General features: G+C 42.1%; 1 long non-coding RNA gene across 2 annotated transcripts in view; it reads right to left on the bottom strand.

Moving 5' to 3' along the window:
- LOC137561195 (uncharacterized) overlaps positions 1 to 2163 on the bottom strand; it is a 92174-nt gene extending 90011 nt beyond the window's left edge. For both annotated transcript variants that reach the window (XR_011029916.1, XR_011029917.1), the window contains exons 1-2: positions 2119 to 2163; positions 800 to 954 (exon numbers count right to left, since the gene is read on the bottom strand). This is a non-coding gene — a long non-coding RNA (uncharacterized lncRNA). The remainder of the gene's footprint in view (positions 1 to 799; positions 955 to 2118) is intronic.
- Positions 2164 to 13270: the final 11107 nt, after the last annotated feature.

Raw genomic sequence — 13270 nt, 5'->3', positions numbered from 1 at the left:
ACTGTGTTATTGTGTAGTTAGTACTGTAGTACTGCAGTCAGTGCTAGTATTTGTTAGAGTAGTAGTACTACTGTGTTAGCTTTCTACAGAACTGCTGTGCTGTGAGCAGTGCCAGTGTGACAGTTAGTGTGCACTAGTGTCTTCTCTGCTGTCTGACTGTCACTCGGCACTTGGCACATGTCACGTGGCACTTGGCACGTGTCACATGTCACTTGGCACGTGTCCCTTGGCACGTGCCATGTGGCACTTGGCACATGCCACATGCCAAGTGCCACGTGACACGTGCCAAGTGACACGTGCCAAGTGCCACGTGACACGTGCCAAGTGCCAATTGCCACGTGCCTTGTCCGGAATGCTCATGGCATGTATTACACCTGCTGCTGCTGCATTGCCCTGCTCCTGCTGCCTGTGCAGCTCCCACCGCCAGGGTGTCACAGGCCACTGATACCACCTATATTTAACCCAAAACACAATTGCTGCATAATTTTTTGGAGGTGTCTTGGCTGAAAACTGTCATGTCCCAGTTGTGCGGTTGGACTTTGGACACAATGGGGGCTGCACGACCGCTGTCTGGATGTTAATTGACAGCCATTTTTTTTTTTTATTATTTTTTTTTTGGGGGGGGGGGATTTAAAGAACATAGCCCCCCCCCCCCATAACTTTCATTAATCTCTATGTCAAACAACCATGCCTAAACAAAGGAGAGGGTCCTTAAACTCCATTAATCATCACAATAACATTATGCTCTATCTTCAGTAGACATTAAGAAGACAATATACACCTTTGAACAGATATTTACCATTTGCATAATAGGCGTCTATGGGCTCTTGTTTGCTTGAGTAACCCCGTGTAGTGCTAAAATCTCAGGTTCAAATCTCAGCCAGGATGTTACACTGAGTTTGTAACTCTTCCCTTTGTTTGTGTATGATTTCTCCTGCCACCTTGGTTTTCACCCTTGAAAACATATTAATAAGTTACTTGATGTCAATACAAATTAGCCTTCAAGTCTTGTAAGGGCATGTGACAATGGTAGGTAGGTAGAGTTGTTGTTTGAATTCCGGACCTTGTGGTTTGAAACTCAGCACCATTTCAGCACTTAAACGCAGGACAGGGTGAATTTCATTTAAAGAGTCCATGAGCAGAGCTACAATATTCAAATTTAAACTTACCTGGGGCTTCCTTCATCCCCTCTGCAGCTTGCGAGGACCCTCTTGGGCCCTTGCGTGGTCCAGCTGGCAGCTCCATTCAAGCACGTCATCAAATCACTCTCCGAGTCGCCGTAATTGTCCAGCACATTTGCGGTTCTCGAAAGACTGAACCGTGCATGCACAGGACGCTTACTGCAACATGTTTGCGCGGGTGCGCGGAAAAGCTGTTTATGCACGACTTCAGCTGAAGTCACCGAGTTAACGTAGCCAACAGTGGGACCACGGAGGGGACCCAGAGGACACTGAGCAACCTCACAAGCTACAGGGGGGATGGAGGAAACCCCAGGTAAGACTAGATTTGATTTTTGTAGCTTGATCAGGGCCCCTCTAACTCAGGGACTTGGAAGGAGTACCTTCTTGTACCAATCAGAGTTAAATGAAACACACCCCGTCCTGCTGTCCCATGCTGAAATGGAGCTGAATGCGGGTGTTCCTGTTCCGAACCAAGAATACAAATGGCAGGTATTAGATTGGTTTTTAGAGTACATGGTTATATAAATGCTCAATAATAATAATAATAATAATAATAGCAACTGAGTAAGGGGTTTATCTGCACATGTAGCTGAAGAAACTCTTTATAATTGCAATTAAAAGGCCTCTAAAACTTAAAAGGTGTCCAGATAGATAGATATATAGATAGATATTCACAAGCATAAAGCCTTTTCCAGATTAGGAAAAGATTTTTTTTTACAGCATACAAGTATACAATGTAATAAAAATATTTTTAATGCTGTGCTCGGTGTGTATTTTTAATTAGATCCAAACAACATAGCCTAGCACGCTAAATATCAAAACAGGCACAATGTTCTGATAAAAAAAAAATATAGTGTAACCTTTAAAAGCATTACTTTTTAACATTTGAAATTTGGTATTTTTACAGCCTGAGATTATTATTATTCAGCAAAGTTACATTTTAAGCCTGGCAAAATGAATATATCCCACTGCTGTTTCTCCATCTAATAAAGCTTGAAGTGCTGTTAAACTGTTATTTTAAATTGCCTATGCACTTTTAAATGTATGTAATTAAATTATCATCTCCGAATGAGAGATTATATTGAAAATCAAGGGCTGAACAGCCATTACTACCCAAAGCAGAGGGAATGACTGTCTTATTAAGGAATGTAAAGGCAGAGAGACTATCCAGAACTGATACCAGGGAAAATAATCCGTCCTTATTCATTACTACAGCAACTGTGCCAAGAGCAACCTGAATCATCTCCTGTAGTATATGTCCGACAGTTCATGTGTGATCGAGGATGGAGCTCAGCTAAACGAGGTTAAAGTTAAATTGCCATGCAAATGCAACATTGCACATAGTACTGAGCTTTCATCCAACTATTGGCAACAACTCCACACTGAATACAAACTGATATGATGGTTATGATGATAGTAATGCTTCTACAACTACTGCTATTATTACAATTGCTTCTACTACTACTACTACTACTACTACTACTACTACTACTAATTTCATACATCTTATGGAAAGTCAGTATAAGAGAATGTGAGTGGAGTAATTGTATTTTAGCTGGTACTGGGGAGGAGTTAGATTCAATAGGTTAAAGCGGAATGAAACCCAGCATTTCTTCTTTGCTCTAAGAGATTATTTACAGCATGTTATATACTGCCACCAATGTTTTTTTTTTTACTAGAACAGCATTCAAAGGGTTAAACACAGGACTTACAAGCTCCCTGCTGGGAAAGCTGGAGGCATCCGAACTGGAGATAATGGTATCTTGTGTTTACATTCCTCATTTGATACAATTAAATAAACAGTTCTCTGACACTGCAGACTCTCCTGTACACAGTCAGACACTCAGAAAGCATTTCAGCTTAAATTACACGATGAATAAACTAGTTATGAATAAAATGCAAAGTCAGCTCTCAGAGCAAATAAAGTGTACTTTGGGAACTTGTAATTTCTAAATGAATAATAATATTTATGCACAAAAGCAAATATGATAACTGTATGGCATATAAAAAGTAGAAAAACATGTTTTTATTGAATGTTATGTCGGGGTTTTATACCGCTTTAAGACATGAATAACATAAGTCTCACTAACTATGCAGGCACAATGGAGCTAAAGAGGCACTGTAGTGACATATAGTAGAATGCAGTAAATTATTCAGGATGCCCACGTTTATGGTAATTTTCCTTGTTTTAGAAAAACACTTTCTAAATCTATATATTGCTGTATATTGGTAAGTAATCCCACACACCTAGTAATGCTTAGCCTAGGGAGGAAAACAAACATTCCTCAGGGATCCCCTGACAGGCCAAGATGTCGCCGGCTGTGATAAATTTCAGAATATAAATCAGGGTAAGGAAAGATTTTACAATGAGGAAAGACTGACAAAATCATTTATAAATTAATATAATAAAAAATAAGTTATTTTATTCATTAAGTTATTTTTTTTTTTTTTACTACAGTTTAACCTCCCTGGCGGTAACTAAGCCCGAGCTGAGCTCGGGCTATGCCGCCGGGAAGCACCGCTCAGGCCCCGCTGGGCCGATTTGCATAATTTTTTTTTTTGTTACACGCAGCTAGCACTTTGCTAGCTTTGTGTAACCTCCGATCGCCGCCGCTACCCGCCGATCCGCCGCTATACCCGTTGCCGCAGCCACCCCCCCCCCAGACCCCGTGCGCTGCCTGGCCAATCAGTGCCAGGCAGCGCTGTGGGGTGGATCGGATTCCCCTTTGACGTCACGACGTCGATGACATCGGTGACGTCATCCCGCCCCGTCGCCATGGCTTTGAACGGGATCTCTTGATCTCCGTTCACCGAAGGCGATCGGAGGGGCTGGGGAATGCCGCTCAGCAGCGGCTATCATGTAGCGAGACATTGTCTCGCTACATGAAAAAAAAAATAAAATAAAAAAAAGGTATTTGCTGCCCCCTGGCGGATTTTAACAAACCGCCAGGGAGGTTAAGGTAGACATGCAATGTACGTTTTATGTCGGGTAGATTTGATAAAAAACAATATTGGTTCAGATCTAATTTACCTTTTCTCCTAAGTTTTCTCAATTTGAATTATAGATTATTAAATATATATTTTTTAGGGGGGAAAGGGGGGAAAGTGGAAGAGTGTCAGGGCATCTGTGGGGAAGAAGATAGTGGGGGTAAGAAAGAGAGGAGAGGGTGAAAAATGTGAGGCAGGAATAGGGGAGACAGAGGGAGAAACACGCAGGACAGAGTAGGCGAGTGAGAAGGACAGAATCCAAAGATATAACAACAAAAGTTGATCAGGTGATACCTTTAATGACTAACTGTACAAGATTTCTTTGCAAGCTTTCGAAACTCAAAGTTTTGAAAGCTTACAAAGAAATCTTGTACAGTTAGTCATTAAAGGTATCACCTAAACAACTTTTTTTGTCATGTCTTTGGATTCTCTCCATGACCAATACCGGACCACACATAACTGAGAAGGACAGGGCAGAAGGAAATGGGAGGCAACACAAAAGAAAGTGAGAGATACTTGACCAGGATTGCATTATTCTTTGTTGCAGGGCTATACTGAGATGTGTGAAAAATATAATAGTATTATAGTAAAATATAAGTATAATGAGAGTGTGTAAAAGACATGGGCAACTGCAAGATACACACTTCAGTGAGGAGTAGAGGCAATTGGATTTAAGAAGGCTATCATATGGGCAGCTCGAGACCAGCAAGCAATCTGTCCAGACCTCCCTCAGTGCTTCTTCTCCTATCACTACAGAAGCCAGCTGAAAAGTATATTGTAAGCATTGCTACTGGCCTCTGCAGCATATTCAGTTTGTTGTTACAGGATAATACAGATAATAATGAGGACAGCCGACATCTGTAATGAAGGAGGAAGTGAAGCCTTTTGCAAGGTCCCGACTTCCTTCGTTACTAGCACACAGCAGCAGCACAGTGCTGTGCTCATACCTGGACTCTTTCAAGTTCCCCAGAGCTGTTCTGTACACATTCTGCTGCTACATCCAAAGTCAACTGTAAACAGGAAATAAAAGGGGCAGGGTGTAACATAGTACTGGCAGCAACATGGTGCTGTGCGCTGCAAGATGCCTGCAGACATTCTGATGTCTCAACTTGTGCCTGTCCCCAGACACTGCACCAGCCCCAGTCTGAGGGGGGATTCTGGGCAGCTGTAATTCCAGAAGCAGGAAACTTGGGCGCATGCAGCTAATGGACACTTTGGATGCCACTATTACTATTACACATATATCAGCTACTGGGTGCCAAAAAACAGAAATGTGGGCACCCAATAAACAATGGCACTAGGGCCACCCTGCCCAAAATGTGTCATTTAGTGAAAATAATTATTTTTTGAAGTTAATCATTTTTGAAATGTATCATTTTTAAAATTTCAATTTTTTTCATTATTTATGGTGTGGTAGAGGCTAGACTTTAGTAAGGTCAGGCCCATATTTACATCACAGGAGCCTATGGGCACAAATGTCCTGGCACCCTAGATTTCACCCTCCATGAACCTACAAACCCCCACCAAATCGCACCACAAGTATGCTGGCTGGCCCAGCGGTCACTTCTCCCTTACTTCTCTTGCCTGTCATAGGTTTTTACAGGTGTCACTTAGAATTAGGTAGCCAGAGGTACCCTCTGTATGAAGTATTAAGACTGAAAGGAAATCTCATCAGTGGAATTCTGAGAGCTGAGCACATACCCATCATTTATGCTCTGTTCAGGACTCTGCATAGGGAAGGAGGGAGGGAGGCAATAGGGGAGGGGAGTGAGCCACCTTTCCATCATCAGGCGCCTGTAGGCACATGCCTACAGTGCCTGATGGTAAATCCGGTCCTGAGTAAGGTGGTGGTTTAAAGATAAGTGCCAGGAAGGGGGGTTTAAAGTTAGGGGAGGGGGCTTGTATTAGGCATTGGCAGGGATGGGGTGGTGGTTAGGGTTAGGCATCAGAGAGGGGGAAGGTTCCTGTGTGATAGTAGGGTTAGGTTTAGTTTTAGTAAAATATTGGTAACATTTACTGATATTTTACCATTTAATTACCTCTTTAAATTATAGAATATCAGTAAATCTTACTGATATTCTACTATCGGCTATTCTCCGACACCCAAATTTCCTTGAGCCTTTTTTTCGTGTAATCTCTCCCTACATTTGCCTATGCATACTTACTTTCCCAATACAGCACTGTTACTTAACTTCAATTGTTTTTAGTCGCAATGAGCCTGTGTAAAGTTGCCATATTTTAAAGTGCCTAAGTCTGAGAGCTGGCAGTACCATCATCCATGTACACCATGGGCTTGATTCACTAAACCATGATAACTCAAATATCACACCTTATCAAAGATATCACACCTTATCAAAGATATCACACCTTATCAAAGTTAATACGCCTTATCAGAGTAGCATAACAAGCGCTACGAAAGTATGCCTGGTAATTGGCAATGGCACTCGTCCTGCCCTGAGCCCCTGCGGGTTCGTAGCACTCGTTATGCTACTCTGATAAGTCGTGTTAACTTTGATAAGGTGTGATATCTTTGATAAGGTGTGATATTTGAGTTATCATGGTTTAGTGAATCAAACCCAATGTGTGATTTTTTTTTTTTTTTAGACACAGGGAGCCCCTACTTACAGCCAGGTTCCTCTTACTGCTTTGGGGAATTTAAGTAGCTGTATTCACATTATGACCTGGAATATAAGAAATGCATCTCTCCCTTGTTTTAAAAAGAGGTTTGAACTATATAATACTTTGCTAAATTACATCATTCAGTCTTAGGGCGAGTGCAAACCAAAAAGCACTAACATAATCGCAAACCCTTAGTGCTTTTTGAAGTGATTTTTTAAGCTGATTCTAGGCATGTGCCTAGCGATTTTCTAAGCATGCCTAATGTTTTTGGAGCATTTTTGTATAGCATTTTTTATATTTTGTTACAGTCGAGCTGTAACTGAACAGCTTCCGTAACAAAAATGCTTGGAAAATCTGATCAGAGTGATTTTCCACTTTTCTATATGTAAAGCAGATCCGAGATGAAAAACTAACTATAACAAGTAACTTGTCTATATATCTTATCTGAAGTTTAGATCATTTGCACAGCAAATCTAGCTACAAACAGCTTCAATAGAATATGACTATTTCTTCCTGTGATACAATGACAGCAGCCATGTTGTTTGTAAACATTACAAACAGGCAAGCTTATCTGCATCTTGAGCACTGAATCTTGAGCCTGTGAAAAAAAACCTAATCCCCGTCCTCCTCCCTCCTTCCCTCTGCCTCTGAAATCTCTGGCAAGTAATACCCCCCCTCCTCCTGCCCAGACTGAGCTCCCATGAGCCCTTGCTTCTGTCTGAAAATGCCTTGGCTCTCTGAAAACCTGTGGGCGAGGCTTGTTTAGTTTATAGGGAATAAGAGTATTAAAACAAACAAAAAAAAGTGTTTGGCTTGAGGAATGCCCTATAAACAATAAGAAAGGAACACAATTATGCAATGCATAAAAGTCAATCTCGGATCCACTTTAGCAAAAATGCTACAGGGCACGAGTTTGCGATTGGGGAAAAGAAAAATCTGTCAGGATCTCTCCTGTAAGCATGTTCTGTCAGTTGCTGTGGAACTGCAACCAGGCAGTTCTGACTTATCTGCTTGCATTCGGTTGTGCATTTGCAATAAGTCTCATTGTCATTTGCAATCATTCTGCAGCTCAGAGCAGCTCAGGATTGAGTGATTACCATTCGGCTGTGTGTGAATTTGCATGCCTGCATCCATTGGCTAATGTCCACATAAAAGTCTGCCTCCCATTTCAGGCTCGACCCGACATAGCGTACAGCTCCCTGAGTTGTTGCTGGGTCCATGCTGTGAATTTATTGTGTATTGCTTTGCTTTGTATTTCCATGCCTGCTGGATGTTTGCTGCACCCGCGGAGGGTCAGTGAAGTCCACTATCCTGCTAATTGGAGACAGCCTTCACCACGCTGGTGACTGGTAGTTATCCTTCTTGCCTTGTTCCTGAGGACATAACTGAAGCAGCGGTTGCCATTAGTTATGCTCCTACCTGTTTGTCTTGTCTATGTCAGCATCAATGTTTGCTGTCGCTGGGGCAGCGACTAGATTGGCAAAGCATTCCATCTGTCTGTCTGTTGTTTGTCTTGTTACTCAGCCCAAGGTTTAGTGCGGTGTCACACTAAGCAGCCATTCTATATTAATAATGCGACTTTCATTACTCAATTAATATATTTCTATCGACTGCCAGACTGACTTAGATACGATCTTAGCCTGTTACCGACTCCGATTCCGCCTAGTCCATTGTACCACAGCCATCTGATCTAACGTTTATGACCTTAGCCTGTTACCGACTCTGATTCCGCCTAGTCCATTGTACCGCAGCCATCTGATCTAACGTGTATGACCCTAGCCTGTTACCGACCACGTCTGTTGTGTATTGTATCACATAGCATCTAGCGTGATAGGCGGTATCAGAAGCCCAGAGCTGCTGTTGCTCTGGGCAATCTTGCTCCCTTGTTCATTACTCCTGTAGCCACCTGTAGCCTATTCCGTTACCCAGTTTCATAGTCTTGAGCACACACGCTGACTCAGAAAGTATACCCCCCAAGCATTACAGAATCACTCTGGTGTGCACCATCCCATTGAAATGCATTAACCAAGCTCTTTTCAAAGTGCAAGCATTTTTAAAAATGCTCTGAACCGCTCTTCGTGTGCACCAGCCCTAACTGACAGTCTTCCTCCTTTCTTACCTTCCCAAGCATTAAAGTCTACTTCAGACCAAAGGGATGTCTCATAATGTTCTCCTAGTATAAAAGTCTAGTTTGTTTTGTTTTAGGTTCTTGAGAAGAGTCTAGGTTAATTTGACCAACTATTTAATATTAATTAATTTTCTATATCTCTCTATACTTGTTTCAGATCTTCTGTAATCTCATTGGTTTACACCTGGTCTGTCCTTCAGTACACTTGGGAGCATTAGGCCTGAACCAATTTTCAATGTAGGTTGCTCAGTCATTTGATTCAGCCTGTTGACTGGCCATTAGTGATTTGGTTTGCTACAATACCATGTGTGTTATATGCTTCTGCAGTCCCTGGAAGCTCACTCCCATTCATCTTCTTCCTTCCCTAGCTGAACGGCATCTTTGTACAGTAGAAGCCCACCAAAATGATCAAGAATGATCATTTCAAAAGGTCACTTTTGCAATTGTGTACAGGCTTTTGGTCTTTCTGATCTGTGTTGCTGTAACACTGACTTCCTGTCTTTGAATTCGCCTTGTGTATTATTCTACTATCCATGATGCCTTAGTATTTGGTTATCTCGCCATTTGTTAATCACTGCTCCATCCTGTGGATAGTTTTTTTTCTATAGTCCAGCTATCTATGCCTCTGGTATTACATTGCCATCTCTACTACTCAATTTTATCTTAGTTTTTGTATTTGTGGCTATGGGTTTAACTGGGCCATTGCTCTTAACTTCTACACCAGACATGTGTATGAATATGTTCCCTCCTTGTGCCTCCTGTTTTTGGATATTACTTATATTTTTGTGCACTTCCTTAGTGTTCTAGATCTTACTACTTTTGTGTTAACTATCAGTTTTATAGATCTTAATTTCCCTGTGTTTACTATCCTTTTTGCTTTGGTGTTTGCCTTATCCATTGTTTACAGCACTACAAGTACGAATAAAAATAATAACATTGTTCCACCCCTAATTACTGCAACAATTCAAATCCAAACAGACAAACACTGGGGTTTTCTCTTGGAACCAATATTCTCTTATTTATTCTACGTTCACAGTTTCTTCAGATTGCGGACAAAAAGTATCGATACAGAGTTCCAATTCACATTCATGGTTCATCGCTGAGCACAGTATCTCAACGAACTTCAGATTGCTGTGTTTTTTTACTGTGGCGCATTGGATGTTTGTATACGATGTGCCTCTGAGGAAGCGGCTTTTTGGCCGTGAAACATGTGTCAGCCAGGCAGTCTTGTATGTGAATTGGAACTCTGTGTCGATACTTTTTGTCTGCAATCTGAAGAAACTGTGAACGTAGAATAAATAAAAGAATATTGATTCCAAGAGACAACCCCAGTGTTTGTCTGTTTGGATTTGAACTTATCCATTGTTTGCCTACACTTAATTTTGTTATTCCTGCTTCCATCCTTTATTTTACCATCCTACTGCTTTCTTTGTGATGTGTTTGTGAAGTGCTTCCATCTGAAAGAGACCTTGTAGAAAAGCTATGTGAACCTGTGATAGGTGGCCCTGTGAAGACCAAACCATCACAGACTGCAAACCTTGACTTCACCCCACAGCTTGTATACCTGCTGGTTTCCCAGAAATACCATTTCTCTAGGGAGAAGGAGGGGCTCAAACAACTAACTGTGTCTAGTAGTGCTGACTGATCCCTAATAATATAAGGTGATAATGAAAATGCTCTGTTAGAGATATCAGAATACATAGCTGCATTTATTGTATTTTATTTTATATTGTTGGCTTGAACTATTTTATTTAACCCATTCCTGTTAGTAGTTGCCATATGACCCCATTTATAACAGAGGCAGAGAATTTAGAGCCCATTTCCAATGTGTGCGAATCATTGCACTTCCCCACACGCAAATGTTAATGAGGAAACACAGCCTGTTGAAATCAATAGGCTCCCATCCAATTTGCCTGCCGGGAAAAAATTGGATGGCAAGCGGCACAAAAACAGGGAATACATGCAAATCATGGCACGGCTGGAGGGGTTCGCATGCAACTTGCATCATAGCTGTATCGCTATTGTGTCTCGCAAGATGCTTGCCATGCACAGTGGAAACGGGCCCTTATATTAAACATGCCAAGTGTACTCTTCAAATGACTATGCTGTGTCAACATTTAAAAAAAAACGAAAGTATAATATCTATCTATCTATCTATTTATTATTATTATTATTATTATTATTATTATTATTATTATTATTGATTTATAAAGCGCCAACATATTCTGTGGCACTGTACAAAGTAAGAAACAAACATGGGGTACATAATACAGACAATGGTGTACACTAATATACAAGATACATAATTAGTGACAAAATACAAAAAAAAATGATACAGCATACAGAATACAAAATACAGAAGTGGTAATGACATTGATAAAAGTAACATGATGAATAAAATGTATAATGATTTCCAAGACACAAAACGGGGAGAGAGCCCTGCCCTTGCGAGCTTACAATCTAAAGGGAATGGGGGAAACAAGAGGAGGGGTAGTATATGATAAAATATATAAAGACAGTGTGTTTTAGGATACCTAGTAGGAGTGCAATTTGGTCTTAGGACAAAGGGAAGTGGACTAAGGTAGCGCATATGATTGTCAGAACAAATGAGTTTTTAGAGAGCGTTTAAAAGTAACAAAGGTTGGCGAGTGACGGATGTGGTGTGGGAGCGGATTCCAGAGAAGGGGTGAAGCGCGTGCAAAATCTTGTAAGCATGAATGTGAGGAGGTGATTCTAGAGGAGGCCAACAGAAGATTGTGTGCCTGTAACGATCGGTGTCAGCACACAGAGAGAATCTGATTCTTGGTGATCTGCAGTATCACCAAGAATACAGATATATACCTGATTATTGATGATCTGCAGAATCACCGATAATCCAAGTATAACTAACCTCTGGACAACTCTATAGTGTGAGTGTTTGGTGCAACAGTAATGACTTTGAGTGGGACCACCCGAGGAGCAGGTGGTCCTTGACAGTATGAGAAATGCCTTCCTCTGGGAAGTGCAAAAACCTTCCAGCAGCCTGAGACATCCAAAGGGGTGGAGCCCCAGGCTGGATAGCAGGAAGGACCTGAGGCTGAGTGACACCTGGAAGATGGGTGTCACCAGCAGGTCTGGAGACTAATCTCTCAAGGAGAGGGATAGCTCTCAAGGTCGGGCAAGCCAGGTCGGCAACACACAGGCAGATAAGGTACAGAGACAGAAGGCTGATTCGGTAACCAAGGGCAGGCAGGGTTGGCAACAGGTAATCAGATATGCGTAGGTACCGAATCAGAAAGCAGAGGGATAGTCAGAAATGCAATAGGTCATAACAGATATCAAACAATGCCTAGTCTTGGGTGTGAGGTCTGTGGTCTCAACACCCTGGAACTAGTCTGAAGTATAATATGATGGTACACAGTATCCCTAGTCTTGGGTGTGAGGTCCGTGATCTCGACACCCTGGAACTAGTCTGAAGTATAACACAATGGTAACACAGAATCCCTATTCTTGGGTGTGAGGTCTGTGGTCTCAACACCCTGGAACTAGTCTGAAGTATAACACAATGATAACACAGAATCCCTAGTCTTGGGTGTGAGGTCTGTGGTCTCAACACCCCGGAACTAGTCTGAAGTATAACACAATGATAACACAGAATCCCTAGTCTTGGGTGTGAGGTCTGTGGTCTCGACACCCTGGAACTAGTCTGAAGTATAACACAAAGATAACACAGAAGTAATCTGGCTCAGTGTGAATTCCCAGGTCCTCCTGGTTCTAACACACTGTGGGATCTGACTATGGTCTGAGTGCTTTCACGTAAGTGTTCGCAACAGCAGACAACTTGAGACTGACCAGCAGTGACTATATATAGAGCGACGCTCTACGGCGCCACCCATGACCGATCAACCAATAGCCACTTGCTCTGGGGTCAGCTTACCAACCTGGTCAGCTGATCCCTCCTCGTTTGTCATAAAGGTTCTGCCTCTCAGCACGTGCGCGCGTATTCCTCAACCTGTGTGAACTAACAAACCCAGCCACACAAGACGCACGCTGCTGCGTGCAAACCGCCGCGCTGGACGCGGAATCAGCCGCAGAGGAAGATCGAGAAGAAAGATGAATGAGACGAGCAGCTGAGTTCAGTACCGACCGGAGCGGGGCCAGTTTGTTAGAAGGTAGTCCACAAAGTAGTATGTTGCAGTAGTCCAGACGAGAAATTATAAGAGCATGTATTAACATTTTGGTTGTGTCTTGAGTGAGAAAGAGACGGATACGAGAAATATTTTTGAGTTGGAGATGGCAGGAGCTGGTTATGGAGTTAACATGAGGAATAAAAGAGAGAGAAGAGTCGACTATTACCCCCAAGCACCGTGCTTTG

This window comes from Hyperolius riggenbachi, chromosome 3 (assembly GCF_040937935.1).
Source record: "Hyperolius riggenbachi isolate aHypRig1 chromosome 3, aHypRig1.pri, whole genome shotgun sequence".
Lineage (NCBI taxonomy): Eukaryota > Metazoa > Chordata > Amphibia > Anura > Hyperoliidae > Hyperolius > Hyperolius riggenbachi.
This window is presented reverse-complemented; position numbering and strand designations above follow the sequence as displayed.